The following is a 21,441-nucleotide window of genomic DNA, read 5'->3' on the forward strand; positions in this document are numbered from 1 at the left end:
AGAAAGTAAAGAAATTGATAATGAATATAGGAAGAGCCTAAAAAGCCCCAAATTTGTTCTTTAAAAGGATTAATAGGAAGCAGGCTTTCTGAGGTCACCTCACCCTGCTGCACTGCCGTGCTGTCTGCTCCCGGCTCTCCACTAGCCTGGGCAGGCCAGAGTCCACCAGACCCAGACCAGCATCCCGCACCCTGACTGTCCCGGCCAGCCTGGATGTAGATGTTAAGGAAGGAGACACAGAGACTCAGATGGCTACACATCTGAGATCAAGAAGGTTGTGCAGGGGACCTTCAAGATGGCGGAGGATTAAGACATGAGGATCATCTTCCTCCCCAAAAATATATCAAAAATACATCTACATGTGGAACAATTCCTACAGAAAACCTACTGAAAACTGGCAAAAGCCACAGACTTCCCAAAAACTTTGTGTTTACTATTTGACCTAGGGTTATGCCTGTCCAGTTTTTTTTTTTTTTGTATAGGTTTTAGCACTTGTTATCATTGGTGGATTTGATTTTTGGTTTGGTTGCTCTCTTCTTTCTTACTTTCTTTTTTTTAAATTACTTTTTTATTTCTTTTATTTATTATTTTATTTATTAATATTTTTAAATTAGTTTTAAAAATATCTTTACTGGAGTATAATTGCTTTACAATGGTATGTTAGTTTCTGCTTTATAACAAAGTGAATCAGCTATACATATACATATATCCCCATATCTCTGCCCTCTTGCATCTCGCTCCCACACACCCTCTCTATCCCACCCCTCTATGTGGTCACAAAATGCCGAGCTGATCTCCCTGTGCTATGCAGCTGCTTCCCACTAGCTATCAGTTTTAATGTTTGGTAGTGTATATATGTCCATGCCACTCTATCATTTTGTCCCAGCTTAACCTTCCCCTGCCCCGTGTCCTCAAGTCCATATTCTAGCAGGTCTGCGTCTTTATTCCCATCCTGCCCCTAGGTTTTTCATGACCATTTTTTACTTTTTTGAGATTCCATATATATGTGTTAGCATGCGGTATTTGTTTTTCTTTTCCTGACTTACTTCATTCTGTATGATAGACTCTAGGTCCCTCCACCTCACTACAAATAATTTTGTTTATTTTTATGGATGAGCAATATTCCATTGTATATATGTGCCACATCTTCTTTATCCATTCATCCGATGATGGACACTAAGGTTTTCCATGGCCTTGCTATTGTAAATAGAGCTGCAATGAACATTTTGGTACATGATTCTTTTTGAATTATGGTTTTCCCAGGGTATATGCCCAGTAGTGGGCAAACTGCTTTTGCTGTATCCCATAGGATTTGGGTCGTCGTGTCTCCATTGTCATTTGTTTCTAGGTAGTTTTTGATTTCCTCTTTGATTTCTTCAGTGAGCTCTTGGTTATTAAGTAGTGCACTGTTTAGCATCCATGTGTTTGTATTTTTTTACAGATTTTTTCCTGTAATTGATGTCTAGTCTCATAGCGTTGTGGTCAGAAAAGATACGTGATACAGTTTCAGTTTTCGTAAATTTACCAAAGCTTGAATTGTGACCCAGGATATGATCTATCCTGAAAAATGTTCCATGGGAACTTGAGAAGAAAGTGTATTCTGTTGTTTTGGATAGAATGTCTTAAAAATATCAATTAAGGAAATCTTGTTTAATGTATCATTTAAAGCTGGTGTTACCTTATTAATTTTCATTTTGCATGATCTGTCCATTGATGAAAGTGGGGTGTTAAAGTCCCCTACTATGATTGTGTTACTGTCAATTTCCCCTTTCATGGCTGTTAGTATTTGTCTTATGTACTGAGGTGCTCCTATGTTGGGTGCATAAATATTTACAATCGTTATATCTTCTTCTTGGATTGATCCCTTGATCATTATGTGGTATCCTACTCTGTGTCTTGTAAGAGTCTTTATTTTAAAGTCTATTCTGTCTGATATGAGAATTGCTACTCCAGCTTTCTTTTGATTTCCATTTTCATGGAATATCTTTTTCTATCCCCTCACTTTCAGTCTGTATGTTTCCCTAGGTCTAAAGTGGGTCTCTTGTAGACAGCATATATACAAGTCTTGTTTCTGTATCCATTCAGCCAGTCGATGTCTTTTGGTTGGAGCATTATTCCATTTATATTTAAGGTAATTATTGATATGTATGTTCCTATTACCATTTCCTCAATTGTTTTTAGTTTGTTATTGTATGTCTTTTCCTTCTGTTGTGTTTCCTGCCTAGAGAAGTTCCTTTAGCATTTTTTGTAAAGCTGGTTTGGTGGTGCTGAATTCCCTTAGTTTTGCTTCTCTGTAAAGGTTTTAATTTGTCCATTGAATCTGAATGAGATTCTTGCTGGATAGAGTAATCTTGGTTGTAGGTTTTCCCCTTTCATCGCTTTAAATATGTCTTGCCACTCCCTTCTGGCTTGCCGAGTTTCTGCTGAAAGATCAGCTATTAAGCTTATGGGGTTTCCCTTGTATTTTATTAGTTGTTTTTCCCTTGCTGCTTTTAATATTTTTTCTTGTGTTTCATTTTTAGTAGTTTATTTAATATGTGTCTTGGTGCATTTCTCCTTGGATTTATCCTGTAAGAGACTCTCTGCACTTCCTGGACTTGATTAACTATTTCCTTTCCCATATTAGGGACGTTTTCAACTATAATCTCTTCAAATATTTTTTTCAGTCCTTTTCTTTATCTCTTCTTCTTCTGGGAACCCTATAATTTGAATATTAGTGTGCTTCATATTGTTCCAGAGGTCTCTGAGACTCTCTTCAATTCTTATCATTCTTTTTTCTTTATTCTGCTCTGCAGTAATTATTTCCACGATTTTATCTTCCAGGTCATTTATCCATTCTTCTGCCTCAGTTATTCTGCTATTGATTCCTTCTAGAGAATTTTAAATTTCATTTATTGTGTTGTTCATCATTGTTTGTATCCTCTTTAGTTCTTCAAGGTCCTTGTTAAAAGTTCATTTTATTTTCTCCATTCTATTTCCAAGATTTTGGATCATCTTTACTATCATTATTCTGAATTCTTTTCATGTAGACTGCCTATTTCCTCTTCATTTGTTTTGTCACGTGGGTTTTTACCTTGCTTCTTCATCTGCTGTGTGTTCCTCTGTCTTCTCATTTTGCTTAATTTACTGTGTTTGGTGTCTCCTTTTCACAGGCTGCAGGTTCATAGTTCCTGTTGTTTTTAGTATCTGCCCCAGTGACTAAGTTTGGTTCAGTGGGTTGTGGTAAGCTTCCCGGTGGAGGTGACTGGTGCCTCTGTTCTGGTGGTTGAGGCTGGATCTTTCTTTCTTGTGGGCAGGACCACGTCTGGTGATGTGTTTTGGTGTGTCTGTGGCCTTATTATGATTTTAGGCAGCCTCTCTGCTAATGGGTGGGGCTGTGTTCCTCTCTTGCTTGTTGTTTGGCATAGAGTGTCCAGAACTCTAGCTTGCTGGACATAGAGTGGAACTGGGTCTTGGCACTTAGATGGAGATCTCTGGGAGATTTTCACCATTTGATATTATACGAAGCAGGGAGGTCTCTGGTGGACCAATGTCCTAAACTTGGCTCTCCCACCTCAGAGGCACAGGCCTGATTCCCAGCCAGAGCACCAAAACCCTGTCATCCATGTGGCTCAGAATAGAAGTGAGAAAGAAAGAAAGAAAGAAAGAAAAATAAAATAAATTTATTAAAATAAAAAATAATTTTAAAAAATTTAAAATATATTTAAAAAAAAAGAAAGAAAAGAAAAAGAGAGCAAACAAACCAAAAATGAAATCCACCAATGATAACAGGTGCTAAAAATTATACTAAAAAAAAAAAAAAAAGAACGCTTGGACAAATGATAAAAGCAAACTATAAAGACAAAATCACACACAGAATCATACACATATACACTCACAAAAAGAGAAAAAGGAACAATATGTATATATATATATTTGCTCCCAAAGTCCACTGCCTAAATTTGGGATGATTCTTTGTCTATTCAAGTATTCCACAGTTGCAGGGTACATCAAGTTTTTTGTGGAGATTTAATCCTCTGCTCCTGAGGTTGCTGGGAGAAATTTCCCTTTCTCTTCTTTGTTCGCAGAGCTCCTGGGGTTCAGCTTTGGATCTGGACCCGCCTCTGTGTATAGGTCGCCTGAGGGCATCTGCTCTTTGCTCAGACAGGACAGGGTTAAACTAGCAGCTGATTAGGGGCTGTGTCTCACTGAGGCTGGGGGCCAGGAGGGGTACAGAATACGGGGAGAGCCTGCGGCGACAGAGGCTGGTGTGATGTTGCAACAGTCCGAGTCATGCCGTGTGTTCTCCTGGGGAAGTTGTCCCTGGATCACGAGACCCTGGCTGTGGCAGGCTGCACAGGTTCCCAGGAGGGTAGGAGTGGATAGTGACCTGTGCTTCCACACAGGCTTCTTGATGGCTGCAGCAGCAGCCTTAGTGTCTCATGCCCATCTCTTGTGTCAGCGCTGATAGCTGTGGCTTCCTCCCGTCTCTGGAACTCTTTAGGCAGTGCTCTTAATCCCCTCTCCTCATGCACTGCAAAACAATGGTCTCTTGCCTCTTCAGCAGTTCCAGACTTTTTCCCTGACTCCCTCCTGTCCACCTGTCATGCACTAAGCCTCTTCAGGCTGTGTTTACACACCCAACACCAGTCCTCTCCCTGGGATCTGACGGCCAAAGCCAGAACCTCAGCTCCCAGGTCCCACCTGCCCTGGTGTGTGAGCAGGGAAGCCTCTTGGGCTGGTGAGTGCTGGCCAGCACTGATCATCTGTGTGAGAATCTCTCTGCTTTGCCCTCCACACCCTTGTAACTCTGCTATCCTCTGTGGCTCTGAAGCTTCCCCACACCACCACACACTGTCTCCACCCGTGAAGCAGCTTCCTAGTGTGTGGAAACCTTTCCTCCTTCACAGCTCCCTCCCACTAGTGCAGGTCCCTCCCCTATTCTTTTGTCTCTGATTTTTCTTTGCCTTACGCAGGTACGTGAGAAGTTTCTTGCCTTTTGGGAGGTCTGAGTTCTTCTGCCAGTGTTCAGGAGGGGTTCTGTAGGGTTTTATCCACATGTAGATATATTTCTGATGTAATTGTGGGGAAGGTGATCTCCATGTCTTACTCTTCTGCCATCTTGAAGCTCCTCTTCTTTAATTTTTAAAACATTTCTTTATCTTAATAACTTTAATTATTTTATTTTATTCTTTTCTTACCTCTTTATTTCTTTTTCTGAGCTGTGTTGCTGACAGGATCTTGGAGCTCTGGTCGGGTGTCAGGCCTGAGCCTCTGAGGTGGGAGAGCCAAATTCACAAAGTTGGATCACCAGAGACGTCACAGCTCTGCCTAATATCAAATGGTGAAAGATCTCCCAGAGATCTCCAAAGAGGAAATAGACAGTCCACCTGGAAAAGAATTCAGAGTAATGATAGTAAAGATGATCCAAAATCTTGGAAATAAAAGGGAGAAAATACAAGAAATGTTTAACAAGGACCTAGAAGAACTAAAGTGCAATGAAACAATGTTGAACAGCACAATAAATGAAATTAAAAATTTTCTAGGAGGAATCAATAGCAGAATAACTGAGGCAGAAGAATGGATAAATGACCTAGAAGATAAAATAGTGGAAATAAGTATCTCAGAGTTAAATAAGGAAAAAAAGAATGAAAAGAATTGAGGACAGTATCAGACACTTCTGGGACAACATTTAATTACCAACATTCGAATTATAAGGGTCCCAGAAGAAGAAGAGAGAAAAAGGGACTGAGAAAATATTTGAAGAGATTATAGTTGAAAACTTCTCTAATATGGGAAAGGAAATAGTTAGTCGAGTCCAGGAAGCACAGAGATCTCCATACAGGATAAATCCAAGGAGAAACTTGCCAAGACACATAGTAATCAAATTATCAAAAATTAAATACAAAGAAAAAGGATAAAAATTAGCAAGGGAAAAACAACAAATAACATACAAGAGAATGCCCATAAGGTTAACAGATGATCTTTCAGCAGAAACTCTGCAAGCCAGAAGGGTGTGGCAGGCCACACTTAGAGTGATGAAACCAAGATTACTCTATCCAGCAAGGAACTCATTCAGATTTGATGGAGAAAATAAAACATTTACAGACAAGCAAAAGCTAAGAGAAGTCAGCACCACCAAACTAGCTTTACAATGAATGCCAAAGGAAATTCTCTAGGCAGGAAACACAAGGGAAGGAGAAGAACTGCCAAAACAAGCCCAAAACAATTAAGAAAATGGTAATAGGAACATACCTATTGATAATTACCTTAAATATAAATAGATTAATTGGTCCAACCAAAAGATATAGACTGGCTGAATGGACACAGAAGCAAGACCCACATATATGCTGTCTACAAGATAACCACTTCAGACCTAGGGACACATACAAACTGAAAGTGAGGGGATGGAAAAAGATATTCCATGAAAATGGAAATCAAAAGAAAGCTGGAGTAGCAATTCTCATATCAGAGAAAGTAGACTTTAAAATAAAGACTATTACAAGAGACACAGTAGGATACTACATAATGATCAAGAGATCAATCCAAGAAGAAGATATGACATTGTAAATATTTATGCATCCAACATAGGAGCACCTCAATACATAAGTCAAACGATAACAACCATAAAATAGGAAATCAACAGTAACACAATAATAGTCAGGGATTTTAACACTCCACTTTCACCAATGGATAGATCACCCAAAATGAAAATAAATAAGGAAACACAGCTTTAAATGATACATTAAACAAGGTGGACTTAAATGATATTTATAGGACATTCCTTCAAAAAACAATGGAATACACGTTCTTCTCAAGTGCCAATTTGTCCAAGATAGGTGATACACATTCAAGCCTTGGGTCACATTCAAGCCTTGGTAAATTTAAGAAAATTGAAAATGTATGAAGTATCTTTTCTTACCACAACACTGTGAGACTTGATATCAATTATAGGAAAAAGCTGTAAAAAATACAAACGCATAGAGGCTAAACAATACAATATTATATAATCAAGAGATCACTGAAGAAATCGAAGAGGAAATCAAAAAATACCTAGAAACAAATGACGATGAAAACACAATGACCCAGAACCTATGGGATGCAGCAAAAGAATTTCTAAGAGAGAATTTTATAGCAATACAATCCTACCTCAGGAAACAAGAAACATCTCAAATCACAACCTTACCTTACACCTAAAGCAATTAGAGAAAGAAAACAGAAGACCCACAAAGTTAGCAGAAGGAAAGAAATCATAAAGGTCAGATCAGAAATAAATGAAAAATAAATAAAAGAAACAATAGCAAAGGTCAATAAAACTAAAGACTTTTTCTTTGAGAAGATAAACAAAATTGATAAACCATTAGCCAGACTCATCAAGAAAAAAAGGTAAAAGTTTCAAAACAATAGAATTAGAAATGAAAAAGGAGAAGTAACAACTGCCACTGCAGAAATACAAAGGATCATGAGAGATTACTACAAGCATGTATATGCCAATTAAGTGGACAACCTGGAAGAAATGGACAAATTCTGAGAAAAGCAAAACCTTCTGAGTCTGAACCAGGGAGAAACTGAAAATATAAACAGACCAATCACAAGCACTGAAACTGAGACTGTGATTAAAACTCTTTCAACAAACAAAAGCCCAAGACCACATGGCTTCTCATGTGAATTCTATCAAACATTTAGAGAAGAGCTAACACCTATCCTTCTCAAACTCTTCCAAAATATAGCAGAGGGAGGATGATGCCCAAACTCATTCTACTGGTGAGGTCACCATCACCCTGACACCAAAACCAGACAAAGATGTCACTAAGAAAGAAAACTACAGGCCAATATCACTGATGAACATAGATGTAAAAATCCTCAACAAAATACTAACAAACAGAATCCAACAGCACATTACATGGATCATACACCATGATCAAATGGGGTTTATCCCAGGAATGCAAAGATTCTTCAATATAAGCAAATCAATCAATGTGATACACCATATTAACAAATTGAGGGAGAAAAAACATATTATTATCTCAATAGATGCAGAAAAAGCTTCTGGCAAAATTCAACACCAATTTTTTATAAAAAATCCTCCATTAAGTAGGCATAGAGGGAACTTACATCAACATAATAAATGACATATGACAAACACAGAGCCCACATCATTCTCTATGGTGAAAAACTGAAACCATTTCCACTAAGATCCAGAACAAGACAAGGTTGCCCACTCTCACCACTATTATTCAACATAGTTCTGAAAGTTTTAGCCATAGCAATCAGAGAAGAAAAAAAGATTAAAGGAATCCAAATTGGAAAACAAGAAGTAAAACTGTCACTGTTTGCAGATTACATGATACTATACATAGAGAATCCTAATGATGTTACCAGAAAACTGCTAGAGCAAATCAATAAATTTGGTAAAGTATCAGGATACAGAATTAATGAACAGAAATCTCTTGCATTCCTATACACTAACAATGAAAAATCTGAAGGAGAAATTAAGGATACTATCCCATTTACCATAGCAACAAAAAGGTTAAAATACCTAGGAATATACCTACCTAAGGATGCAAAAACCCCTACTCAGAAAACAATAAAACACTGATGAAGGAAATCAAAGATGATGTAAACAACAAGTGGAGAAATATACCACATTCTTGAATTGGAAGAATCAACATTGTGAAAATGACTATACTACCCAAAGCAATCTACAGATTTAATGCAATCCCCATCAAAATACAAATGGCATTTTTCCCTATTCCAAATAGAACCAAAAATTTCACATTTTGTTTGGAAACATAAAAGACCCTGAGTAACCAACACAATCTTGAGAAAGAAAAATGGAGCTGGAAGAATCATGCCCCTGGACTTCAGACTATACTACAAACTACAGTAATCAAGACAGTATGGTACTGGCACAAAAACAGAAATATAGCTCAGTGGAGCAGGATAGAAAGTCGAGAGATAAACCCACACACATATGGTAGCTTTATTTTTGATAAAGAAGGCAATAATATGCAATGGAATAAAGACAACCTCTTCAGTAAGTAGTTCTGGGAAAACTGGACAGCTAAATGTAAAAGAATGAAATTATAACAGTCCCTAACACCTCACACACACACACAAAAACCTCTAAATGGATTAAAGACCTAAATGTAAGACCAGACACTATAAAACTCTTAGAGGTAAACATAGGCAGAACACTCGATTACATAAATCACAGCAAGATCCTTTTTGACCCACCTCCTAGAGAAATGGAAATAAAAACATAAACAAATGAGACCTAATGAAACAAAAGCTTTTGCACAGCAAAAGAAACCATAAACAAGACCAAAAGACATCCCTCAGAATGGGAGAAAATATTTGCAAATGAAGCAACTGACAAAGGATTAATCTCCAAAATATACAAGCAGCTCATGCAACTCAATATCAAAAAAACAAACAACCAGGGCTTCCCTGGTGGCACAGTGGTTGAGAGTCTGCCTGCCGATGCAGGGGACATGGGTTTGTGCCCCGGTCCGGGAAGATTCCACCTGCCACGGAGCGGCTGGGCCCGTGAGCCATGGCCGCTGAGCCTGTGCATATGGAGCCTGTGCTGTGCAACAGGAAGAGGCCACAACAGTGAGAGGCCTGCATACTGCAAACAAAAACAAAAAACAAAAACAAAACAAAACAAAAACCAAATCCAAAAGTGGGCAGAAGACCTAAATAGACATTTCTTCAAAGAAGATATACAGATTGCCAACAAACACATGAAAGAATGCTCAACATCACTAATCATTAGAGAAACACAAATCAAAGCTACTATGAGGTATCACCTCATACAGGTCAGAATGGTCATCATCAAAAAATCTAAAAACATTAAATGCTGGTTAGGATGTGGAGAAAAGGGAACACTCTTGCACTGCTGGTGGGAATGTAAACTGATACAGCCACTATGGAGAACAGTATGGAGGTTCCTTAAAAAACTAAAAATACAACTTCCATATGACCCAGCAATCCCACTATTGGGTATATACCCTGAGAAAACCATAATTCAAAGAGTCATGTACCAAAATATTCATTGCAGCTCTATTTACAATAGCCAGGACATGGAAGCAACCTAAGTGTCCATTGAGAGATGAATGGATACAGAAGATGTGGCACATATATATAATGGAATATTACTCAGCCATAAAAACAAACAAAATTGAGTTATTTGTAGTGAGGTGGATGGACCTAGAGACTGTCATCCACAGTGAAGTAAGTCAGAAAGAGAAAAACCAATACCATATACTAACACATATATATGGCATCAAAAAAAAAAAAAGGAAAATGGTTCTGAAGAACCTATGTGCAGTGCAGGAATAAAGATGCAGACATAGAAAATGGTCTTGGGTACATGGGGAGAGGGAAGGGTAAGCTGGGATGAAGTGAAAGAGTAGCATGGACATATATACACTACCAAATGTAAAATAGATAGCTAGTGGGAAGCAGCCACATAGCACAGGGAGATCAGCTTTGTTCTTTGTGTCCACCTAGAGGTGTGGGGTAGGGAGGGTGGGAGGGAGACAGAAGAGGGAAGAGATATGGAGATATATATATATATATATATATATATATATGTGTGTGTGTGTGTGTGTGTGTGTGTGTGTGTGTGTGTGTGTGTGTACCTGATACACTTTGTTATAAAGCAGAAACTAATACACCATTGTAAAGCAATTATACTCCAATAAAGATGTTAAATAAATAAAATGCTTAAAAAAATAAAAGCATTAATAAATTAAATAATATTTAGCAAAACTGATGGAGGAAAAAATAGTACAACATAAAAATGACCACTATCAGGAATCAAAAGTAAAACCTTCAACAGAAAGTATAGACTTTAAATAGGTAATAAGGGACTGTTATGAATAACTTTAAGCTAATGGTTTTGATTAGGTTTAATTTTTGTTCAAATGGAAAAACTCATTGAAACAATTTACTAACACTGACACAAGGAAAGAGAAAATCTGAATATTTATTAATTACCTGAGTTTATTTTTAGAACATGTCCAATAAGAAAACCCAGATCCTAGGCAGGTTAAATAATAAACTCTTCCAAAGACTTAAGGAACATAATAGTTGTCAAGAATAAAGAAAACTAAAGACACTTTCACCTTGTTTTATGAGACTTATCATAAGATTCAGACCAAAGCATGGTAAGGTTTTTAAGAGAAAACAAAATTGTATACCAGTGTTTCTCATTAACATTTGTGTTATTCAACAAAACAATAGCAAATAAAATTATTTAATATATAAAAATTATAACAGAATTTCATGGCTTTAGTCAGGAAAGTTATCATCATTTAACATAGGAAAATATATACTGTGATTCACCACATTAATCTAAAAAGAATTATTATATATGATCATCTAGATGTACACTGAGCACACGTTAAAAAGATTCAAGTCATTCATGCAAAAAATTAGCAAACTATGAATAGAAAAGAATTTCCTTAATCTGATGTAGAGTATATACAAAAACTCCAAATAAATCATACTTAATGGTGAATGATTGAATGTATTTGCCTTAATGTGAAGAAGATACCTGCCATAATTACTTCTCTTCAACATTGTATTGGAGTTCCTAACATGTGTAGTAAGTGGCTACCAAGGGCTTCACACTCTCTTGCCTGCCCACACTGGGTCTCATGAATTCATCAACTATTTCAGCTGAATTATTTTTCAGTGTTTGGTTCAGCCTGCCTCCAGTGAACGAATCCTGCAGTCACCAGTCTTTGTCCAGATTTGGAGTGGGTTAGTTATCCTGATACCTCAGATATGATGGTTTCATGAAAAGTTGTGAACTTGCATTTTGTTTATCTTTTTCTTGCTCTAAGTTTGGGAGTGATGGTCTTTTCAGCTCTCTAGATCCCCACACTGAAATAAGGCTTACAAAGCATTTATTAGGACATGCTATTCAATATGTCAGTAAGTGTATAAAAAGATGCTCTACATCAATGTCTTTTGAGCATTAACATGTATATGAATCAACTGGGGTCTTTTAAAAACATGTATTCTGATTTAATACATCAGGATGAGACCTGAGATTCTAAATTCCTAACAAGCTCCCAGATGATGTAGATGCTGCTGCTTGCTGGGCCACACTTTGGCTAGCTATGCTCTACAACACTATTCATAAAGGAAATGCAAATTAAAACTACAAATTGACTGTATTCCAAACCTACTAGAATGGATAAAAAATGACAGTACCAGATATTGACAAGGATGTGTAGCAACAAGAACTCTCATATAAAATTGGTAGGAGAAAATCATCACTTTGTTGCATATTTTTTTCAATATCCACTAAAGCTAAACATGTACATATTTAATAATCCAGCAATTTCAGTCTTAGTTGTATACTCAAAAAAGCTGAAATATGTATGCTTACCAAAGTATATACTGTATACAAGAATGTTAATAAAAACACCATTGAATTAGCCCTAAACTGGCACAACACAAATGTTCTTCCAAAGCAGAAAGCAACATAAATTGTGATATACTCACACAATGAGCTATTCTACAGTAATGGGGTTGAACTTAAATACAACTATCCAGAACAGTAGACGAAACAAGCTAGAAGATTATATGCATATGATTCCACGTCTATCAAGTTAAAAAATGGTGAAACTAATCCATGGTGTTAGAAATCAGGATAATGATCATCCTGAAAAGGGGAGGTTGTGCCCTGCTTCCAAGGGGGTACAAGTTGGACTTTTGGGTTGCTAGTAATTTTATGTTTCTGATATGGGAGTTGGCTACATTCTTCTTGTTTGTTTGATGGCCTTTGCTTTGTGAAAATTCATCCAGCTGAACACGTTTGAGTTGTATCTTTCTTGGAAATTATTTTAAGTATATTTACTTAAAATTTTACTTAAAGATTTCCCAATTAATGTTAGCTATGAAAACTCTAAAGAAAAGGGAATGGAGCCTTAAAGAGGAATACCCCTGAGTGCATAAAGCAGGGTTAGAATATGTGATTTTCAGTTTTTCTCTCTCCTCTGGAAATGTAGTTTTTCAAGATAGGTATGTTTTTTGATTTATTGCTACATGCTCTTCTGAATTCTTAAATTCTCATCTTTATTAGGGATTTTAATGGTATTAGGTTCAATTTCTAGCATTTCACACATTTGAAGTATGTTCTTATATATCATTTACATATTTAAACTTTACAACAAATCTGTAGGGGAAAGGTCATTTATATCAGTTTTACTGGTTTGAAATTCTCCTTCCTCTTGCAGATTGAGGTTATTTTTCTACAAGAGAGAAACAGGAAAAGAGTCGAAGCAGAGTTGCATACCCTTCTTCTAGCAATTGCTGTTCTTTTCCCACAGACCTGCACTGTGAGGGAAACTTTCTGCAGACCCTCACTTGTCTTCCCCTTGAGAGTGAATATTAGGACCATATTCTAATCACTCTCTAAATGTTGGATCTTATAGCCTCTGAGAATAGCTCAGAAAAGACTAGAAAATTAGCAAAGTAATCATTGCCATGATTTAAGAATAATATTTATGAACTTTTAAATATACATAAAGAGCTAATGAAATATTAAGGCAGTGTGGCTTTATATTCCCAGGGACAGTTCACATCTATTCTGGAAAGAAAAACATTCTGTCTATCCCTCCAAACATCCACAAAGACCTTCTTTTCAAAGACACACCATAATCTTTGGGTCACAATAACCATTGAACAAAAGGTTCCTTCTATCTAGAACGTCCTTGATACTCTCTTTTCCTTAGCTAGGTCTCACCCATTCTTCAATTTGTTGCTTAAATATTATCCCAGTCTGTCTTCTGTGTAAACTCTGAGTAGGGTACTTTCCTATTTACCTTCATGCAGTATTTCTGGATCCAGCAGAGTGTCTGAGGTATAGTAAATATCCAATGAACTTTTTGAATGAATGAAAGGACCCTGAATAGCCAAAACAATCTTGAGAAGGAAAAACAGAGCTGGAGGAATACGTTTTTCAGTCAGGATCTGAATCCCTGAAGTCAGACTATACTACAAAGCTACAGTAATCAAAACTGTAACAAAAAAAAGAAATATAGATCAATGGAACAGGGTAGAAAGCCCAGAAATAAACCAACACACCTATGGTCAATTAATCTATGACAAAGGAGGCAAGAATATACAATGAAGAAAAGATACTCTCTTCAATAAGTGGTGCTGGGAAAACTGGACAGCTACATGTAAAAGAATGAAAGTAAAACATTCTCTAACACTGCATACAAAAATGAACTTAAAAAGGATTAAAGACCTAAATGTAAGACTGAATACTATAAAACTATTAGAGGAAAACATAGGCGGAACACTCTTTGACATACATCACAGCCATATTTGTTTGGATCATCTCCTAGAGTAATGGAAATAAAAACAAAAATAAACATTTGGGACCTAATTAAACTTAAAGCTTTTGCACAGAAAGGAAACCATAAACAAATCAAGAAGACAACCTACAGAATTGGAGAAAATATTTGCAAACAATGTAATAGACAAAGTTTAATTTTCAAAATATACAAACAACTCATACAGCTCAATATCAGAATAAAACAAACAATCCAATCAAAAAATGGGAAGAAGATCTAAATAGACATTTTTCCAAAGAAGACATACAGATGGCCAACAAGCACATGGAAAAATGTTCAACATGGCTAATTATTAGAGAAATGCAAATCCAAACTGCAATGAGGCATCACCTCACTCCAGTCAGAATGTCCACCGTCAAAAAGTCTACAAATAATAAATCCTGGAGAGCATGTGGAGAAAAAAGAACCCTCCTACACTGTTGGTGGGAATGTAAATTGGTAGAGCCACTATGGAGAACAGTATGGAGGTTCCTTAAAAAACTAAAAATAGAGTTACCATATGATCCTGCAATCCTGGGCATATATCTGGAGAAAACTATAATTTGAAAAGATACTGATACATGCACTACAATGTTGACTGCAGCACTATTTACAATAGCCAAGATGTGGAAGCAACCTAAATGTCCATCAACAAATGAATGGATCAAGAAGATGTGGTATATATATATATATATATATAATGAAATATTACTCAGCCATAAAAACAGAATGAAATAATGCCATTTGCAGTAACATGGATGGACCTGGAGATAATCATACTGAGTGAAGTAAGTCAGAGAAAGACAAATATCATATGTTATTGCTTATATGTGGAATCTAAAAAAATAAGATACAAATGAACTTATTTACAAAACAGAAATAGACCTACAGACATAGAAAACAAATTTATAGTTACCAAAGAGGAAAGATGGGGAGAGAGGTAAATTAGATAGTTGGGATTAACATATACACACTACTATATATAAAATAGAACACCAACAAGGTCCTACTCTATAGCACAGGGAATTATACTCAGAATTTTGTAATAACCTATATGGTAAAATAATCTAAAAAAGAATATATATATATATATGTGTATATATATACATACATATATATCTGAATCACTGTACTATATACCTGAAACTAATGTGAAGTAAGTCAACTATACTTCAATTAAAAAAGTAATGACTCATCTTTTCTGAATTTCCAAATTTCTAGAATATTATTTGGCTGCAATTAGAGTAGTCAGAAAATAAAGCATCATTAAAAAGTCAAACTTGCCAAGAACTTGAAGAAATGCTAAATTATTAGCTAATAAAGGCATTTTTTGGATAAAAAAATTTCTTCAGTGAGGCAAGATAAACTTCTAACTTGATATATGCTATATGGATCTTGGAAAATAGCATGTATATCCTGAGCAATTAAAAAATCATGACATAAAAATCAAGTCAGAGAAAGGATTCTTTCAGCTTACTTATCTGAAAATGTTGGAGTGAAAGGAAAGGGTTGAAGTGGATTGTGTGGGTTCAGCTTTGTAGGTGTTATATACTACCTGAGAATTTTGTAAGGGGTTATTTTCCCCTTATAAAGGAAAGAAAATTATTAAAACAAAAATGGGGAGCTGTCCAGTGGGGAGACAATTACTAGCTTCCACTAACAAGTAATTAGCATGCTTACATGTTTTGTTTATTTGGGAATATAATTTTATTAATCAAATATAAGCCATAATGATGGCTACCTGGTGAGTTGTAAAGGTATACACCTTGCTGAATAGTAATTTGGAGTCCATTAACTTCTAAAACTGTCAGGCAGAAGCTTCATGTTGAGTTTGCAGGAATATACTCAAAATGGAAGCATCAGCACATTAATGAAAGAGTTTGAGAAGAGTTGGCTTCAACTCTGTTGAAGGTCATTGAGAAAGGGTGGAAAGCCCAGCAGAGTCATCCCCAAACCACTTCAGTTCACTATTAAGAGGAAGTGATCAGTGTCAATAAATCTTGCAGAGCCAGGAGAAAACAGTCACACATAGCTATTAGAAGAAATGATCTTAATTCCAAGACTGCATCTTGCTGCATAGCTTCCAAGGGAGAAGTGTCACTGCCTTTAGGAGAAGGATAGCTTGCATGGATTCTTTCAATTACTAGCAAGATTTTATTTTAGAAGATACTGAAGTTACTTTTAGAATATGAATACATGAATATTAAATTTCTCAAGTTTTTAAAATTATTTTTGAATTCATACAGCAAAGGCACATTATTTTATCTTCTCTATTTAGTCTCATTCCTGCTGCTGAGATTTCAAAGTGATATTCTCTAGTAGGGAGAAGGATTTTTATGACCTTTACAACCTTAGACCAGCTAAGTCACAGGTGATAATAATAATACCTATTTTTTGTTGAGCACTTTGTGTCAGGCATTCTTCAAAGTGCTTTATATATATAGCATTATTTAATCTTCTAAACAACACTATATGTGTCATTTCCCAGCCAGATGTAAAAATTGGAATAAATTCTTGCCAATGGAATGTGGAGGAAGGGATATGACAAAGCTGTGAAGAAATCAGTGTGCATTCTCCTCTATCACTCTCCCCTTTTGCCAGCTGGTGTGTCAAAGATAGGGCCCTGGGGGATGGGCAGAGCTGTGTGCTGGAAGGAACAAGCTTCCTCAATCATCACAATGAGAACCATGGTTCATAATTTTGATCCCTGCCTTGGACTACTGCGTGAGTGAAAAAATGGACCTTTATTGAGTTAGAACTCTTATATGTGTAGGCCTGTTTGTTTGGCATTTTAGACTACTTTCATACTAAAAACCACTATTATTATTCCTATGGTGGAGGAAACTGAGGCATAGAGTTTTTAAAGTAAATATTTCAGTTGCTGGTTAGCCAATGAGCTTTGAATCTATGCAGCATAAAACTGAAGGCTGTTTTTAAACTACTTTCCTATGATTACTACCACAGTTCTGAGGGGTGTCTGGCTAAGTGTTTAGCAGATAATAGTGCAACGGTTGCTGATCTAGAGAGAGTGGCTGGAAACAGCAGTCAGCCAGTGAGCACACTGTGTAGAAAGAAGCTATTCTTGTTGATTTAGGGAAACAGTTGATGGATGAGAAGTTGGAAGTCATGAGCAATAAAACTGCTCACCAAGGGAAGGACTTCAATCTAAGCCTGATAAGTAAAACTTCTTTTCTTTTTCTCTCAACTTTCCTCCTTGCCCAATGTATTAAAGCAGTTAGTCACTAAAGGGGGTGGCAGAAATTGGAGACGTTTGTAGAAAGGAAACTTTCAATGCTCCTCAATTTCTGAAGCCACACACTGCTCTACCAGGGTTGGGGGAAAGAAGAAGAACTTTAAGTTTGAGATAAAAGTTTTTTTATTTTATTTTATGATAAAAAATAAGACAGAATTTAGAACTCAGTCCACTCCATTAACCAAATGTGAGAGTAGAGCTTTGAAATAGAAATATCATTAAAGAGATAATATGATACAGATTAAAACACAGTTAGAGAAAACAGCATCCGTGACAACCAAACAGATATTAGGATGACAACCATCTCTATTCATGTCCTGGCAACCCCGAAGTCCCTGGTAAACCAGGAGAGCTATTCACTCTAATTCCAGTGGGTTGACATTCCTTAAAAAACTATTTATAGCTGTTTTTCACTTTCCAATTCAATGTTACTAATCTCCATTTTGCCTCCTTCTTGACTTATTTTTTCATTCATGTTTACCTGCTCAGCACTTATCATTAGCCAAACAGAAGCAACACAGGTTCACCAAACATGCTGTTATTCCATGACATGCCAGTATATATATATATATATATATATATATATATATATATATATATATACACATAACTATAATTGCTTTACAATGGTGTGTTCGTTTCTGCTGTATAACAAACTGAATCAGCTATATGTATACATGCCCTCCTTCTTGCATTTCCATCCCACCTGCCCTATCGCACCCCTCTAGGGGGACACAGCACCAAGCTGATCTCCCTGTGCTATGCAGCTGCTTCCCTCTAGCTATTTATTTTACATTTGGTAGTGTATATATATATATCAATGTCACTCTCTCACTTCATCCCACCTTCCCCTTCCTATTCCCCATGTCCTCAAGTCCATTCTCTACATCTGCATCTTTATTCCTGTCCTGCCCCTAGGTTCTACAGAACCATTTTTCTTTTTTTAGATTCCATATATATGTGTTAGCATATGGTATTTGTTTTTCTCTTTCTGACTTACTTCACTCTGTATGACAGTCTCTAGGTCCATCAACCTCACTAAAAATAACTCAATTTCATTTCTTTTTATGGCTGAGTAATATTCCATTGTATATATGTGCCACATCTTCTTTATCTGTTCATCTGTTGATGGACACTTAGGTTACTTCCATGTCCTGGCTATTGTAAATAGTGCTGCAATGAATATTGTGGTACATGACTCTTTTTGAATTATGATTTTCTCAGGGTATGTGCCCAGTACTGGGATTGCTGGGTGGTATGGTAGTTCTAATTTTAGTTTTTTAAGGAACATCCATACTGTTCTCCATAGTGGCTGTCTCAATTTACATTGCCACAAACAGTGCAAGAGGATTCCCTTTTCTCCACACCCTCTCCAGGATTTATTGTTTATTTATTTTAGATGAGGGACATTCTGACCAGTGTGAGGTGATACTTCATCATAATTTTGATTTGCATTTCTCAAATGATTAGTGATGTTGAGCATTCTTTCATGTGTTTGTTGGCAATCTGTATATCTTCTTAGAAAAATGTCTGTTTAGGTCTTCTGCCCATTTTTGGATTTGGTTGTTTGTTTTTTTCATATTCATCTGCATGAGCTGCTTATAAATTTTGGAGATTAATCCTTTGTCAGTTTCTTCATTTGCAAATATTATCTCCCATTCTGAAGGCTGTATTTTCAACTGGTTTATGTTTTCCTTTGCTGTGCAAGAGCTTTTAAGTTTCATTAGGTCCCATTTGTTCATTTTTGTTTTTATTTCCATTTCTGTAGGAGGCAGGTTAGAAAGGATTTTGCTGCGATTTATATCACAGAGTGTTCTGCCTATGTTTTCCTGTAACAGTATTATCGTGTCTGGCCTTCCATTTAGGTCTTTAATCCAATTTGAGTTTATTTTTGTGTATGGTGTTAGGGAGTGCTCTAATTTCATTCTTTTACATGTAGCTGTCTAGTTTTCCCAGCAACACTTATTGAAGAGGCTGTATTTTCTCCATTGTGTACTCTTGCTTCCTTTATCAAACATAAGGTGACCATGTGTGGGGGTTTATCTCTGCTTTCTATCCTGTTCCATGGATCTATATTTCTATTTTTGTGCCAGTACCATACTGTTTTCATTACTGTAGCTTTGTGGTATAGTCTGAAGTCAGGGAGCCTGATTCCTACAGGTCCATTTTTCTTTCTCAAGGTTGCTTTGGCTATTCAGGGTCTTTTGTGTTTCCATACAAATTGTGAAATTTTTTGTTCTAATTCTGTGAAAACTGCCATTGGTAGTTTGATAGGGATTGCGTTGAATCTGTAGATTGCTTTGGGTAGTAGAGTCATTTTCACAATGTTGATTCTTCCAATACAAGAACATGGTATATCTCTCCCTCTGTTTGTATCAGCTTTAATTTCTTTCATCAGTGTCTTATAGTTTTCTGCATAAGTCGTTTGTCTCCTCGGGTAGGTTTATTCCTAGGTATTTTATTATTTTGTTGCAATGGAAAATGGGAGTGTTTCCTTGATTTCTCCTTCAGATTTTTTCATCATTAGGGTATAGGAAGGCAAGAGATTTCTGTGCATTAATTTTGTATCCTCCTACTTTACCAAATTCATTGATTAGTTCTAGTAGTTTTCTGGTAGCATATTTAGGAATCTCTATGTATAGTGTCATGTCATCTGCAAACAGTGACAGTTTTAGTTCTTCTTTTCCAATATGGATTCCTTTTATTTTCTTTTCTTCTCTGATTGCTGTGGGTAAAACCTCCAAAACTATGTTGAATAACAGTGTCAAGAATGGGCCGCCATGTCTTTCTCCTGATCTTTGTGGAAATGGTTTCATTTTTTAACCATGAAGAACGATGTTGGCTGAGGGTTTGTTATATATGGCCTTTATTACATTAAGGTAAGATTCCTTTATGCCTACTTTCTGGAGGGTTTTTTATCATAAATAAGCATTGAATTTTGTTGAAAGCTTTTCTGCATCTATTGAGATGATCATATGGTTTTTATCCTTCAGTTTTTTATTATGGTTTATCACATTGATTTATTTGCGTATATTGAAGATTGCTTGCATTCCTGGCATCAAAAACCACTTGATCATGGTGTATGATCCCTTTAATGTCCTGTTGGATTCTGTTTGCTATCTTGCTGAGGATTTTTCATCTATGTTTATCAGTGATGTTGGCCTGTAGTTCCCTTTTATTGTGATATCTTTGGCTGGTTTTGGTATCAGGGTGATGGTGGTCTTGTAGAATGAGTTTGGGAGTGTTCCTCCCTCCACTGTATTTTGGAAGAGTTTGAGAAGGATAGGTGTTAACTTTTCTATTAATGTTTGATAGAATTTGCCTGTGAAGCCATCTTGTCCTGGGCTTTTGTTTGTTTGAAGATTTTTAATCACAGTCTCAATTTCAGTGCTTGTGTTTGGTCTGTTTATATTTTCTATTTCTTCCTGGTTCAGTCTCAGAAGTTTCTGCTTTTGTAAGAATGTGTCCATTTCTTCCAGGTTGTCCATTTAAATGGCATATAGTTGCTTGTAATAATCTCTTATGATCCTTTGTATTTCTACAGTGACAATTGTTACTACTCCTTTTTCATTTCTATTCTATTGTTTTGAGTCTTCTTCCTTTTTTTCTGGATGAATCTGGCTAATGGTTTATCAATTTTGTTTAACTTCTCAAAGACCCAGCTTTTAGTTTTATTGATCTTTGCTATTGTTTCCTTCATTTCTTTTTCATTTTTTTCTGATCTGATCTTTATGAGTTCTTTCCTTCTGTTAACTTTGGGGTTTTTGCTCTTCTTTCTCTAATTGCTTTACTGTAAGGTTAGGGTGTTTATTTGAGATGTTTCTTATTCTTTGAGGTAGGATTGTATTG

This window comes from Lagenorhynchus albirostris, chromosome 9 (assembly GCF_949774975.1).
Source record: "Lagenorhynchus albirostris chromosome 9, mLagAlb1.1, whole genome shotgun sequence".
Lineage (NCBI taxonomy): Eukaryota > Metazoa > Chordata > Mammalia > Artiodactyla > Delphinidae > Lagenorhynchus > Lagenorhynchus albirostris.